This window comes from Pinus tabuliformis, chromosome J (genome assembly GCF_031772625.1).
Source record: "Pinus tabuliformis cultivar Carrire ecotype Pingquan chromosome J, CPIR1, whole genome shotgun sequence".
NCBI classification, from domain to species: domain Eukaryota; kingdom Viridiplantae; phylum Streptophyta; class Pinopsida; order Pinales; family Pinaceae; genus Pinus; species Pinus tabuliformis.
Window position 1 is genome coordinate 1,244,272,863 of NC_142295.1, and position 17,203 is coordinate 1,244,290,065.

Below are 17,203 nucleotides of genomic sequence, written 5' to 3' on the forward strand. Positions count from 1 at the left end.
TTTATGGTGTCTGAGATAGGAAATATACTCTCCAATCATTGTTTTTGTTAGAGAACCGATCGAGCATGGTTATACATCGACTGTGTTTAAATTTTCTTCATATTTGCTGTGAAAAGTTTGTGTGTTGTTTGTCACTGCAAAGTCTGTATTTCACAGCTATGTGGGTTTTGTATGTGTTCAATCATCTAACCTTTGGCTTGTATTTCATATGCAAATTCGTGTTTTATCCTACAACTTCACCATATAAGGTTGACGGTGTTTGTCTTTCCCCAAAGTCCAAAGTCATTTCCATCTTATTGAAACTATTGTCAATTGCATAAATTTTCCACATTTCATCATGCTGACACTCACTTACCTGTTCATTATGTTGTCACCCTGTGCATTGTGTTCTCATTTAATCCTCTGTCCACATACATTTGTGTCTTGCTCGCAAGTGGATTTGTAAAGGTGTTCAACAAATCTACATAACCATATGGAAAACCCTGGGAATAGAAGGAAAAACGAGGGAGGAGAAGTGGTCTAATTTGAACCTAGAAGTTTGGAGATGATCAATGCTGACCCAACTATTCGAGCAACATTTGAACAAACAGGTTGTATACAATTTTGTGAGAAGATTTAAACCTATGGTTACCATTTCCAAGTGGCCAACTTATTTTCCCTTAGTATCAAATGCAACCAATTGAAGTTTGGGGACTTGGAGTTTATAGTTTCAAAGGAAACCATCTTCCAAGCCACAGGGGTATCGTTACTTAACCGTTTAAAGGCATGGAACTTGATCCATCACACTAGAAAGGGTTTGTGAAACCTCAATACAAAGGAAAATATGGGCCTACACTTCCAAGAAGTTATTTATCGAACCACCGTAACAAACTCCTCAAAGTAATACAGAGGTATTTCACTTGTGAAGGCTGATTTAGCATAGTATACCAATACCATGTTAGGTTTCTCATGCACTTCATTGGCAAAAGGAGCCTTAACTTACCTCATTACCTCTTCAAAATCTTGGGAAAAATGGCAGAAAAGGTTCAGTCTAAGGGAGATAAACATTTACCTAGTTTGTTCCACATTGCACTAATTAAATTGTTGGTCTTGAATGAGTTAGAGAAGAGGAAGAAGCCTTGGGATGTTTTCTTTTTAGCCTCAGGTTTTTTGGCCCATTCAGACAAATCCAAAAGCCAAGCAGGTCTTCCTTCAGTAGGCACAATTGAAGAAACACCTGCAGTTGAAGAATCTGTTAGTAGGCCTGAAGTTGAAAAGACAAAGTAGTCATTGAAGGATAAGAGATCAAGAGTAAAAGAGAAAGGTAGGGTGCAACAAGCTGACCAAGAAGAAACATAGTTTCTCCAAAAACCAAGAACCAAGCCAACTACAAAGAAAATGATTGAGGAACCAACCTCTAAGAAGGCAATTGAGCCACATGATGATGCACCAGAGAAATTAGGGGAAGGTGGTCAAGAATTTGGAGAAGATAGCTAGAAGGCTCCCATGGAGGACAAGGATTTGAAAATCATAGGACTGCAGGACAACCTTGACAAAGCTCATCTCATGGTGGCTTATTTACAGAAGGAAAACATGGAGTTTAGACACAAAGCAACAAAGGAAAACACATATAGTGAAGGTGAATCATCTAGGAATCCTTCTAAACCTACAACCCAAAACAAAGGAAAGCAAGTGATTGAGTTGGAGGAGTTAAATGTGTCAGAACAATCAAGGAGACCTAGGACAAGATCAACAACTAAGAGAGAAGAGAAAATGAAAGAGACCCTTCCAACAACATAAAATCCAGAGTTTGATGAATGGAAAGAATATCAGAAACTGTTTGAGCAAATTGAGCACTGCCAACATCAGGTTGATGAGGCACTAGAAAGGAATGAAATGTACAAAGAAGAACTCTATGCTGAAGCATTGGAAGCTCTTGACATAGTTGATAAAGTCGAGGTAGTTTTGAAGTAGACTCTGCCTGTACATAAACAGGTGAAGAGCTACTATACAAGGAATTTTATCATGAGAAGAAGGTTAAGATTGATGAGACAAAAGCTAGCCAGGACTAGAAAACAACTCCAGAAAACTGAGCAGTCATCCAAGCAAGCCGAGCAATCATCTAGCAAGCAAGGCACAGTTACAAAGCAATCCAAAGAAGCCAAACCATCATCCAACAAGAAGAGGAGGTAGTCTTGGCATCTTGGCTTACACCACCCAAAACTGAGGTGGCATAAGGAGGTCCTGTTCATGTTGTCGTTTTTGAATTTTTTAAAGTTATATGGTCTGTTTCTTTTTGTTGAAGGCTAAATCCATATGACTAAGGGTTTGTTACATAGTGCCATAATGTCATATTTTGGTGAAAATATGGAGATTTTGGTAGGTTGGTACTATAATATTGGATGAGATGATTGGTTGGTCACTAGAATCAATTTGGAGTAGCAACTATCAATATAGGTTCAAAATTTCACATCTGCTGCGCAAGTGGGGATCAGTCAGTTTGGAGGTCTGTAAATTTGGGAAGAGTATTTAAAAGGGTTATTCACCAACACAACATCATCCCAAGCACACCCATTGGCTCATATTTATCCAGTATGTTCTGCAACCATGATGAGTTGGAAACCCATTTCACACTGCTATGCAAGTTTACCAGTTAGGGTTATTTTCTACAAACTCCTATTTTGGGACATTCTAGAAATGTTTTTTGTGGTCAAATAATCATGTATGAGTTAGTTTAGTTGATAACTCTGAACATAATGTTTCTAAATTTTTGTAAGCTTTAAAACAATGATGTTTCCAAATCATGACAACTTCTATATGGTAGGTTCTTGTTTTTTTGCTAATACATTGTATCCAGCCTACTAGTTTTTTGTGCAATGAATTTGACCGCCTAGGGTGGTAATTTCAAATTCATTTTGTATTTAATAAGGTAAGAATGTCTCGGTTGGTAGACATACTCTGTAATTTTTCTAAGAATATTAATACAAATCCAATTGCAAAAGTACAAATTTGTTTTTACCAGAGATTCGAATACATTGTGCTTTGATGTATGTCCCTTTTCTTATGTGAATGCACATTATTTCTTTGTTTACTGTATCATCTCTAAAATCTTATGAATGTTTGAACTATATTGTTTGGAATTCATCCATTGTAAGGTGCTCCAACGCATGCAATGTAAGTGTTATTCCTTTTTTATGATTATATGTTTAGATTTCTTTCCAAGATAAATGCTCAGCTCATAATAATCCTCATTTCAGTCCTTTATGCTAAAGTTATATCAAATATTTGTCCTTTGTTAGATGCCTTTGTTATAATGGACTATTAGTATTATTCTTCCCAGACACCTTAATAATCATCTTTTTCACTGATAAGCCCTATTAATCTCGCCTCTAGTTTCTAAACAAATTTACTAATCATTGGTTTGACCATAAGCACTCAAAGTTTGACGTCATTTCCCAATGGTACTTCTTTTGAAACCCTACCAACACAAACTTTAATCGAAAACTCATCCTTTGCCCAAGATCTAGCCATTTTTCTTCATTGAAACCATTCTTTTGTGACTGAGTTTGAAAGAGAGAGCCCTCTCTGGAGTTGGAAGGGCTAGTTTCCAATTCCGCAAGTGGTTTGTGGTTACCCCTGTGATCCTTCTTTCAACCTAGAGGTTAACTGCAAGGTGCTAATAGATCCCAAGAAACTTCGACGTCTTTTCTTCCTTTCTTCATCCTTCCAACTATTCTTCTCCTTTGCTATTGTAGATCGAACTTGATGGTGAGCGAGTGTGCCAAATGAGGTCGAGATCCTTGTATTTATAGCCTTCTTGTGGGGTCGAATAGCCCTCCCCTCGGCCGACTTGTCCTTGATCACGACTAACTTGTACTTGGAGGAATAAATGGCTTTTTGTTGACAAAATAAATATTTTCCTTTATTACAATCAGTCCAAATGGGACTATATTACATGACATAAATTCTTCTATCATGGAAAGACCTAGAAGCACGAAGATCATGTTTTTGACCTAGACTTAAGCATGAAATCCATGCTTTACATAAAATACAATTTTTCTTATCTTTCTTTTTCTTTCTTTATACAAAGTGTACAATGTCATGATTACAAATAGGTCATTATGAAGATTGAACCTAGTTACAATTTCCAACACTCCCTCTTAACTAGGGAGGTATTCATAATCCCATCACATGGTACACAAAATCTCATCCTTGAAGCATTCTTATAAGAAGAGTAGGATTGATAAACCATCTTTTTCAAGTATCTATACCATTACCAATATTTTCCTTGAAGGTCTTAACTAGAGAAGCCTATCTTCATCCGAGAGCATTATGTTGGGAGGCTTTACGTGAGCTACGACACTACCTCTAAGGAACATACCCCATCTGAACGTTCACCGAGTATGTCCTTTTAGGACTATTCTTATCTTGTATTTCCAATCCTAAATCCTCAAAGAATATCAGTCCTTTTCAACTATTCTTATCCTGGATGCCCTACCTCATCCTCAAAGAGTATCGGTCAACAACTTCTTTTCCTAGATTCTACAATCCATAAGAATTTCTAATATCAGATGCTTATCTAATCCTTCAGAATCCATTATTTCTTTATGGCCTTCACTAAGACTTACAGTTGTTAGTCCTCGTCTAGTGCATGACCTATAAAGACAAGAACTATCCAACATCATTTCCTCTAAATTAGGGAGGAGATGTCCACCAAACCAAGCTTACCTCTCAGGTACTTTAGCTTCTTGTTTGGTAACGCTTTAGTCAAAATATTTGCTACTTGTTCATATTTAGGTAGATAATGTAGCTCCATGACCTCATCTCGCACCAAGGTTTAGACATAGTGGTACTTATTATGTATATGCTTTGTCATAGCATGAAACATCGGGTCTTTCATTAATCTTATGCAACTTTTGTTATCACAATGTATTCATGTAGGGCTAAGTGGTACTTCAAACAAATATGATAGTAATATCCTGAGCCAAATTGCATCCTGACAAACTTTGTTTGCAAAAACATATTCAACTTCAACACTACTCAAAGAAATTGTATCCTTATTTTTTCTCATCCATGAGACCATGGAAGATCTTAGGCTGAAGCATCAACTTGTTGTGCTTCTTCCATTTGTCTCATTGAACCCCAATCTAAATTTGTATATCCTATGAGTTGGATTTCATTAACAATATACCAGAGGTAGTGATGGATGGTTTCACACAAATATTTTAGGATATGTTTGGCTACAATCCAATTATCATGTTTTTGCTCCGTCTAAAATTGACTGAGGACATTTACTGCAAAACAAATGTCAAGTCTTGTATTTACCAGATACATCAAGGACCTAATCCATTGTTTTTAGCATGTAGGATCCACCGAACTAGAATCTGAACTCCTCAACTTCTTTAGATTGGTAATCATAGGAGTCATCATAGGCTTGCTATCCATCATGCCAAATTTTTGAAGAATCTTGATCACATATTTACCTTGACCAAGATATATTTCACCTAGCTTCTGCCAAACTTCTAGTCCCAAGTAGTAATGCATAATCCCAAGATCCTTCATATCAAACTCGGCTACTAACTGCTTCTTGCATTCCTAAATTCGATGCTCTACACCTGTGACAAGTAGATCATCCAGATACAAGAGTATGATGACTGGTTCACCCTAGACTGCCCTGATGTATAGGTTAGGATTTTTAGAACTCTTGGTAAAAAAAAGCTTCAATAGGTATGCATCCATTCTTGCATACCAAGCTCTAGGTGATTTCTTTAAGCCATATAGAGCTTTCTTCAGCATGCAAACATTAGTCTTCCTCTTATTTATTTCAAATCATTGAGGTTGCTCAATGTAAACCTCTTCATAAATGGTCCCATTCAGAAAAGTGGTCTTAACATCCATTTGATGGATGTTCCATCCCATATTAGTATCCAAAGAAATAAGCGATCTTATTGTTGTATATCTAGCTGTAGGAGCAAAGGTTTCTTTGTAATCAATACCTTCTTTATGTGAGAATCCTCTTGCTACAAACCTTGCTTTGTATTTATCAATGCTCCCATCCGCAACGTTCTTTATCTTGTAAATCCATTTTGAAGTGACTATAGATTTGTCACTTGGCCTAGGGACAATCTCCCAAACATCGTTCTTCATAATTGATTGGTATTCCTCCAGCATTGCATTCCTCCACCCTTGATGTTTATCTGCATCTTCAAAGGAGGAAATTTCTACTTCAATGAGCTTTGTCATATATGTGGCATATCCAAAATAGCTTTTTGGTCTTTTTCTTTCTCTGAAGGTTCCCTTAGTTGTGTGTCCTTCTGCTTCTTGTAGAGTAGCTCTCAACCAACAATACCTCTCTCAATTTTATGGAACAATTACTTGTTGCACAGGCTCACTTGGACCTTCAAGATCTTCTTGAGTAGATGTATGATCTTGACCATTGTTATCCCTTCAGATATCCTCAAAGATAGGTATCTCTTCTTCGTTAGAGTCGATTGGAATATCTTTTGATTTCCTGTAAGCTATACTTTCATCAAAGATGACATTCCTGCTTACTTCAATTCGACGATCCTCCTTAATATAGATTTTGTACGCCTTAGATGAAGCACTATACCCAACAAATATGTCCTTTATTCTAGTAGGAACCAACTTCTTTCTCTTGTCCTTCGGTGTATGTATATACATAAGATACCCAAATATTCGAAGATGATCCACACTTGGCTTTTTTTCCTGTAAATTCTTATTCATGAGTCATGTTGTTGAGAATCTTGTGAGGACTTCTGTTCTACAAATAAACATCTGCCATACATGCTTCTCCCTATAGGAATTGAGGGAGATCTTGATCATGTACCATGGCCCTTACACATTCTTCAATTGTTCAATTTTCCTTTCGGCCACACCATTTTGTTCCGGGGTATAAGGAACAATGAGCTCCATCTTCATCCTAGTCTCCTTGCAAAAAAATATGAGTTCTTTGGAGGTGTATTTAATGGCAGAATTGTCCTCAGACACGTAATTTTATTAATCAGAAAAAAAAAAAAAAAAAAAAAAAAAAAAAAAAAAAAAATTACATAATTGATTTTGCAAGAGTTTACACCCGAACAACACAAACACTCTTGCAATGAGCTATTTATAAGCTCCATGTCCTAACTACCTCTAATTATGGATCACTTATTAAATAACAAGTGTCCATTTACAATAAATGCTATTCAAACCAACTAGCTAACTAATCTCCTAAAATAGAGCCTAAGATACGACACATTTGGAGTGTCATATCTAGTTACAACAATATGCTAATTCTAAAAGTCTCCATTAAATAATTAAACATTCTAGAATAATAATTATTAATTTAATATCTTAAATTAATAATTATTTTATTCTAATTTTATAACCTATGATAAAATTGTATTTTTGGATCATCTAACATCCCCCCCTATGATCCAAAGATACATTACAACAGATACCAAGTTCATCCCTGAACTTAGTAAATTTTATTCTGCCAAGCGGTTTCGTGAAAATGTCAGAGATCTGATCTTCGGAAGGACAATAAACTGGTTTGAGGACATCTTTGGCAATGAGAGACCTGATATGATGATACTTGGTGTCCACATGCTTTGTCTTTGAATGAAAAACTGGGTTCTTGGCAAGTTTGATGGCTGACTGGCTGTCAATGAATAATGATGTAGCTTCTGCCTGAGAAATGCCCAAGTCCTGCAAAATTCGGCGCAACCAAACAATTTCACATGCTGCTTCCCATGCTGAAATGTACTCTGCTTCTGCTGAAGAAGTGGCCACTGTAGCTTGTTTCTTACAACTCCAAGATACTGCTGCTGACCCCATATTCATTAAATAACCTGATGTCGATGCTCGATCATCAATACTCCCAGCAAAGTCGGCATCAGAATATCCACCAAGTACAAAATTTTTAGTCTTTGTGTAAAGAAGACCAAAATCTTTTGTTCCTTGGATATATCGAAGAACTCTTTTGGCTGCATTCCAGTGGCTGTCTCGTGGTTCCTGCATAAAACGTGAAAGAATACTGACTGCATAAGATAGATCAGGACGAGTATTTGTCAAATAAATCAAGCTGCCAATCAACTGTCTGTAAGTTGTACTGTCCACCTTTTCCCCCCTTCAAATTTTGAAAGTTTCAAGTTTTGCTCCATGGGGGCAAGAACGGGCTTGCAATCATGCATGCCAAATCACTGAAGAACCTCTGCTGCATACTTACTCTGAGAAATGAAAATATGATGTGGACGTTGGAAGACTTCAACTCCAAGATAGTAGTGAAGTAATCCCAAATCTGTCATCTTAAAACCTGCTTGTAACTCCTTTTTCACCTGTGCAATATGATCATCATGGTTGCCAATAATGATCAAATCATCTACATACATAACAAGAATTACCAGATATTTTCCCTGTTGTCGCACATACAAAGTATCATCAGATTCACTTCATTGAAAACCAACTTGCTTAAGGTAGTCATCCATCTTTGCATACCAAGCTCGGGGAGCTTGTTTTAATCCATATAAAGCCTTAATCAATTTGCAGACTTTATGTTCTTGTCCTTCAATTTCAAAACCTGGCGGTTGGGTCATATACACTTCCTCCTGTAAATCTCCGTTGAGAAAGCACTTTTCACATCCATTTGATGAACTTTCCATCCTTTCTGAGCGGCCAATGCAAGTGTTAATCAGATGGTGTTCCATTTAGCTGTAGGAGCAAAAGTTTCCTCATAATCAATGCCTTCCTGCTACACAAAACCTTTTGCGGCAAGTCGAGCTTTATACTTTTCAAGTTCTCCCTTTTGATTATACTTATTCTATAAACCCATTTGCATCCTATGGGTTTAACATTTGCTGGACAATCAACAAGTTTCCAAGTGTTGTTATCAATTACTGCTTGATATTCTTCAACCATAGCCTGTTGCCATTCTTTATGTTTTACTGCTTCTTTGTATGTGGAAGGTTCAGTAAAATCATTTGCTATCAAGGCAAAATTGCCTTCACTTCTATGTGCCCTTCTGGTGCCAGTTTTATTCTGTTCATCAGGCTTTACATCTTTCAAAAGTTGAACTGCCCATTTCAGAAGTTGGTGCTCACTTGTTTGCACTTCTGTAAAGTCCCCATCATTGTAAAGAGGATTAATATAAACTGATGTTCGTCGTTCAGGTGAAGAATGTGGAGAATCACTGTTAGAAGAACTGCTGCTGCTCGGAGATGCGGATGAACTGCTAGAAGACCCAGATGATGTTGTTGATGTAGATGGACTGGATGACTCATCTTCAGAGGAAGGAAAATCAAGTTCATACCAATTTGGTGAAGTTGGTTGACTTTGCATTTTTCCATTTCTTTTACTTCCTTTAGTTTCTAACTTGTGAAGAAGATTTTCAATTTCTTCAGCACTCTTACTCTTTGTTTCATCAAAAATGACATCCCTGCTCACAGTGAATTTTCCATTGGTCAAAAGACGATACCCTTTCTTCTCATCAGAATAGCCAATCATTATGCATTTTAAACTTCTTGAGTCAAGCTTAGTTCGTTTTTCTTTCGGAACTAAGGCATAACACACTGACCCAAAAACTCTAAGATGTTTAACTCGAGGTTTGAAACCAAACCAAGCTTCATAAGGTGTGATTCCGTCTAAAGAAGCAGTTGGAGATCTGTTTCTTAAGTAGACAGTTGTATGTATTGCTTCCGCCCAATATGTTGGACTTAACCTTTTGAAAGTTAACATGGATCTCGCCATGCCTAACAAAGTGCGATTCATTCTTTCGACTACTCCATTTTGCTGTGGAGTGTAAACATTAGTAAGATGTCGTCTGATGCCATTTTCACTGCAATAAGTTTTGAATTCATTTGAAGTGAAGTCTCCCCCATTATCTGTCCTGAGAGTACCTATCTTTTCTTTGACTTCATTTTCAACAAGTTGGCGAAAAATTTTAAACTTGTCAAATGCTTCTGACTTGTTCTTCAAGAAGTAAACCCAAGTCATTCTGCTGAAATCATCAATGAATAGTAAGAAATATTCGCAACCACCAAATGAAGTTTGTAGTGGACCACAAACATCACTGTGAACTAGTTGTAGCCACCTGTTTGCATGCCATGAACTTGTTGGAAAACTTTCTCGACTTTGTTTGCCATAAATGCAAGCTTCACATTTTGCATTTTCCCTTTTGAATGTGGGAAGTCCTTCAACCATTCCTTGTTTCTGCAATTGAGAAAGACTCTCAAAATTCAAATGTCCATATCTTACATGCCATAGTCTTATAGTTGAAATACCTGTAGTCACTGCCCCTGCAAAATCAGAATGCCTTGGAATAACTGTCCCTTTCATCCGTAACAGTTTTCCATCTTCATAACCTGTCATGATTGTTTTCAAGTTCTGTTTGATTGAATTAATCTTGACTAAACCATCTTCCATAATCACCTGATGTCCTGCTTGTCGAATCGTGACTAAAGAGAGCAATTTTTTCTTAAAACTCAGTACATACCATACATTGGAAATCATTTTTTCTCCAATGCCAGGGAGAAAAACTTTTACTACTCCTTTTCCATAAGGAGTATGTTTTGTATCATCAGCAAGAAAAATGGAATTAAGTTGGCAATCTTGAAAATTCCAGAAAAAATCACGTCGACAAGTCATGTGTTGAGTTGCCCTGGAATCCAAGATCCAGGCATCTTCATAGTCACTTCTAAGATGGGATGAAATTTGTGATGCTAGTGAGGAAGTAAAAACATATTCTGAGTTATCTTCATCTTGATCATTTGCAAATTGTGTTGAATGCTGCTGAAACTTGGGAATTTTATTAAGTGATGTTCGACAATCTTCAGCATAATGGCCAACTTTGTTACATCTTCGACACACAATTTGACTTAAGTCTCTTCCTCTTCCTGTAGATTGTCCTCTGCCTCTGCTCTGACTTCTATTTTTAGATTGTCCTCTACCTTGATTATTATATCCTTGTCCTTGAAAATTGCCTCTTCCTTGGTTGTTTCCTCTACCTTGAAAATTATTTCTTCCTCCTCTGTTAAAATTGTTTCCTCTGCTTTGGCTTCGACCTTGATTATGTGTTGCTTGATTCTGATTCCATCTGCCTCTTCCTCGAGAACTATCTGCTGATGACTTACTAGTGCTGGCCTCTGTGAGAAAAACATATTCACCAACTTTCTTCTTCTTCCCAAAAGTTTTATCATGTTGAGTTAACATTTCACAGAGTTCATCAAACTTTAATTTCTCTAATTTCCTAGTTACTTGTAGAGTCTCCAAAAAATGCGTATAGGAAGAAGGAAGCCCAGCAATTACAATTGTGACCATAAAGCTATCATCAATTGCGGGAAAACCAGCATTAATAATTTCTTGCCTGATATTCTTAAGTCTTGAGATATATTCAAGAACATCACCGCCTTCAGTTAATTTTTGTTGCAACAATTTTAATTGTAGATCGACTTTCTTTGATTCAGGCTGAGTATCAAAGAGGTCTTTAAAAGTTTTCAAAGCAGTCCATGCATCTATAGCATTTTCTATATGGACATACATTTCATCATTCACAGAAGATTTAATAAGAGCTAAGGCTTTAGCATTCTTGATTTCCCATTTTGCTAGTGCAGCTACATCTGTGGGTTTATTCAGCTTAACATCTCCATCACATATACCCTGCCATAATTCATTGTAAATGAGTGTGCTTTCGATGAGACGATGCCATGTTTTATAAGATTTGGTGCCTTCAAGTTTGTCGGAATCAGAAAACAAATTAATCAACTTAGACATTGTAGCGTTAAGACTTCACACCACGAATCAAGCTCCAAAAAACTCAAGATGCGCAACACAATAGCAACACACGACGCAAAAAACACGATCTATCGGGGCTTGGCCTTGACCCTCGAATAGTCGTCAAAACAGGAGAAAATTGACTGAGCTTTGCACTTGGCTCTAGTCAATATCTCAAATTTTTACAAGGCAACTTTCAAAATTTGACTTTTACAATGGTGCTTTTGCACAATCTGGTAAAAAAAAGTTACCCCCCCTCAAAGTAAAATTACTTTGAGTTACACTTATCTCCTTCAAAAAAAAACCCCTTATTGCTCCAAAAAAATTACAATTCACCTTATTACTCCACAAACAATAAATAAAAAATCACCAGATCTCTCCAAAATACAAATTTCCTTATTTCTCCACAAAATTTACAAACAATAGAAAAATCCTTCTCTCCAGCAAAGACTTCTTCACTTCTTATATTTAACTTTAAACTTCCAAATAAAAAACTTTTTAAGAGGCTGAATTTTTTTGTTTCAGGTTGTCCTCCACGCTAGCTGCTAGCTAGCTCACGCTAGCTTCTTGCTGGTTTAGGTTGTCTTCTGCTGGCTTCACGCTGGCTTTGCTGGCTTCCTTTGCTGGTTTCACGCTGACACTATCTTGAAATAATTAGACACTACAATGGCCAAATTTGATGCAAGTGAGCTTGCCATGAGGCATTAAACAAAATGAAATGCCCCATTAATTAAATGGCTAAGCTTGATGTGGGTGACTAGAAACAACGCAAATCAATCACAAGCTGGTTGACCTTACATCAAAAGTGTCGGGTTACTTCATAAACATACGTCCAGCCTCAGCAGAAATGTTATTATTCCACATAATAAACGTGCCCTCCGACTCTATCTCAATCGGTTCTCAATTGATTCACCCATTCATTTATCATTTTTCAATATCATTTTGCACGAGATAATAGAACTGTATTTCAGTGATTCATAAATTTCTCCAACTTGCACCGGTTGAATACAGTGAAAATTTCATCACTTCCAGCCAAAATGCATTCACCTGCAGCTCTATTCTGTTTCCTTTGCATGAATTGTTATTGCTTAGCACACGTCTGTCTTCGTTCCGTAAAGGCCTACACCATAAGCCTCCTCTGTGACAGGCTTCAGTCAGAGATCAGTCGCATCGGCTAGCTCCATTATTTCGTCAGCTGGCTGCACCTGCCCCTTTCGAAAGAAACTCAATGGGTCAAAATATATATGGTTTCGGCATTACAAACCGCAGTTAATTGGCCAGATCCACTGCCGGACCTTGAATTTCAGAGTTTCAGTCCAATTTGATTGAGTCATAATTACATAACACAAGAGGAAGAAAAATCTGAAAGAAGAAATGGAAATGGAGGGAGTGTATGGCACGATTCGCCCATCCATAGGCTCGCTGGCATGCGTACAATCCAAACCCACCCTGAGATCATTTTCCAGGGCATCACTGGCACAAATGACACATTTCACACAGAAAAAGCCATCGAATATGGCACTAAAATGGTTTGAAGCAGAGAAAATAATAGAACTTTAAGACACAACAATTTGGATAGTAATACAAAAAATTGATTTTCAGATTTAAAAATCTAAAATCAATAAAATAATAAAATTTCTTCTCTTTTGAACAAAAACTTGACAAATTTCATACCAATCATTCGCTGAACAATTCAATGGATTTTTCCAAAAACTTGTAGAGCTGGAATCTCCTCCTCACATCAACTGCAACATTACTGGAGCTCTGATACCACAATAATGGCAAAAGTGTCCTCAGACACGTAATTTTATTAATCAGAAAAAAAAAAACAATTACATAATTGATTTTGCAAGAGTTTACACCCGAACAACACAAACACTCTTGCAATGAGCTATTTATAAGCTCCATGTCCTAACTACCTCTAATTATGGATCACATTTTAATAACAAGTGTCCATTTACAATAAATGCTATTCAAACCAACTAGCTAACTAATCTCCTAAAATAGAGCCTAAGATACGACACATTTAGAGAGTCATATCTAGTTACAACAATATGCTAATTCTAAAAGTCTCCATTAAATAATTAAACATTCTAGAATAATAATTATTAATTTAATATCTTAAATTAATAATTATTTTATTCTAATTTTATAACCTATGATAAAATTGTATTTTTGGATCATCTAACAGTATTCTCCACCATTGTCAGACCTCAGAGTCTTGATCTTTCTCTTATTTATATTCTCCACTTCATTCTTGAATTCTTGTAACTTCTCACCTCATCCTTGTTCTTGAGGAGGTATAGCCAAGTTTTCCTTGAGAAGTCATCAATGAAGGTCACATAATATTGATGACCACCAAGAAATTTTACTACCATAGGTCCACATACATCTAAGTGTATGAGATATAAAACTTCCTTAGATCTGGTATCACTTCTTGCAAATGGCTTCTTCATGTTCTTGCCTAGAGCACATCCCTTATAGGTTCCTTCATGTTCTTGCTTTAATTCGGGAATGCCATTGACCATTTGTCTTAGAGATAGAAAAATTGTATAGTGAAGGTGTCCTTCTATGCCACATTTCAAAAGGGCTTACATTCAACTGTAAGAAGTCTATATAATTCCCCCCCATGAATCCTAGTCACCCTAGCATTATCAATACTAGAGCCATTACACCAAACCAAAACTTTGCTATCAACTAAAGCAATTCTATTACCCTTATCTCTTAGACAAGAAATAGAAAGTGAGTTTTTCTTCAAAGCTAGAACATATAGAATATTATTGAGGTGAATACTTCCACCAAACTTGAGCTCCAACAAAGTAGATCCAATCCCTTTCACTGAATAACTCTTGTTGTCTCCAATTTCGATTGAATGAGAGGAGGTTCCTTTTGACAAGGTTTGAAGTTCACTGCATTCTCTCGTCATGTTTCTGGAAGCACCATTGTCAATAACCCATACATTCTTGTCGTTGAAAGTGTCAGATAAGGCGTAGACCAAACTTCCATCTATTTCTTCTTTTACTAGGTTGGAGATAATCTTTAATATGTAATCCTTTATAGATGTAGCGAGATTCCCAACAAACTTGAAACTTGTTGTGAATAAAATATATACAAAAATTGTCAAAATAATATAAATAATTATAAACATAAACAATGTTTAATTAACTATTAATTAGTAGGGAAGAGGCATGTCCCTACAAACATGACTTTTCGTGAAAGGGTACTTACCTGGCTATATATACAAGACCCTCACTCTCAATTGTATCATTCTTATTCATACATTTAATATATAATTATGTAGCTCAATGGAGATCTACATATTCCAAGTCTTCTGGAGTATTTAACTTGAAGGTCGAACTTTGTTCGTTCCATTTGGTATCAGAGCCAAGTTGGCTGATCACCAAGCCTTTGACCATCAACCCTTTGTCCATTGTCATTGGACTTCAGGCTTTTAGCCACACGAAGCTTTTGGAGATTCTTTAGGGTTAATGTCAGGCCATTGGCCATTTAAAAAAAAAAAAAAAAAAGAAAGAGAAAAGAGAAAAAAGAAAAAAGAAAAAAGAAAAAAAAATATATATATATATATAAAGAAAAAAAAAACCAAATAATTGTGAAGCCGTCAGCTCGATAGAGCACCTGCAGTGCTGCCCGACACTTTGCACCACTCCTGAATTTGTTGCTGCTTTCTTTCTCTTTAGTCGCCCACGAAACTGCCATATATACATATATATATATATATATATATATATAGATATATCAAGAAAAAAAAAACCAAAATAATCGTGAAGCCATCAGCCCGATAGAGCGCCTGCAGTGCTGCCCGACACTTTGCACCACTCCTGAATTCGTTGTTGCTCGCTTTCTTTTTAGTCGCCCACGAAACTGCCATTATATTATCAATAACAAAAGAAGTGACATTGAATACGATTTAGATTGAAAAGACATGGTGACAAAGGATCCACCTGTGAGCCTGACATTAGGCAAACTTGACACTTTAGTGGTGGCCAAATAGTTAAGTGAACGTTGCAAGGGTTTCAAGAAACAAAATAGGGTGGACAGAAATCACACACCAAATTTACAAGCACCCATCCATCACAGTGAAAGGTGGGTGTGGCTGCTAGAATTCAACACAAGTATCCATGTTACACAGTAATTTGTCACTACCTTCACCCCAGTCCTTCTACTGTGTCATGTGTCCAGTAAAACATGCTCATATTAAACAAATGCTCTCTTATGTTGCCAATTGACCCTCTTTTCCTAAGTTTTCTGCCTCGTTGCGAGAATACATTTAATACACGCAACGGACCCCTGTCATAAATAGTCCTATCGCGACCCCGTCGCGGGAGTACACCTATTTCCCGTGACGGTCAGATTTCAAGCCTCGGCGCAAGGCTATTAGCTATCTTTAGCGACAGTCGGTCTGCATACATTGCTTCCTAGTGATGTCAGCGCTAAAGCTTAGTTAACGACCAACGACGATCTAGATTGGGCGAATTCGTTCCAATAGTTGGCCTTCTGGATGTCTCTAGACCTGGTTGTTGGGTCAGTTTGGGTCGCCCTTCCCCCTCTGGCATGGTAGTTCCGTCTTTTGTGCTACTTGCCCTGAGGATAAGCTCCCTCTTCCTCATTTTAGGGAGACTCCTTCTCCTATAAAATCACTCACAATTGCTATCATCTGCTAGTTATTTTGGTTGTACAGTGCTGTTGTTGCTTTTGAGTTTGATAGATAGTTGGTGTGAGTGTGACAAGTGTGGGATTGCTATATAGTTGCAAGAAGGTGTGGAGTGCCCTTAACCTTGTGTTAGAGCTTGTGAATAACAGAAAGAGATATATTGCTTTTTGGGAGACCCATCTTTGAGAGTGAATGCTTGAAGAAACACACTAGTTGGACCCTCCGAGAAGGCTTGCGACATCAAGACTTGGTTGTAAGCTTTGATCTTGTTTATTATTAATATAATCAATGATGATTTCCTATATCTTGTATGTGATTTACTTGATATCTCATGACTTCTTGACTTTATGAGTAAATAGATCATTGTTGTTTCTCGGTTATGTGCTCTATTGTTTCTTTGTGGTGTTTCAGGTCGATCGCTCATTAAGGAGAAGGAAATGGAAGCTGGAGCAGCACAACGGAACTTCATCAATCGCCAGTTTGAGGTAGGCCTCCAACGATGACTATTTAAGGGAATTAATTGTTGTTTTGTCCTTGTTGTGACTAGACCCACTCTAGGGCTAGAGGGGTTGCTTTTGTTCGCAGAGGGAACACTTTCCTGCATCACAAGCTGGCGACTCCGCTGGGGAGTCCTTTGCATGTTTCTTCTCTTGTTTTCTCTTGTTTTGGTTTTGATTTGGTGTCTTTTGAATTTTCGGGCAAACTATTAGTCTTTTGGGTTACCTGGGTCAATCTGGGAAATCCCTTTATTATCTGTGCAATAGGCTGGTCCTTGTTTGGGATTTT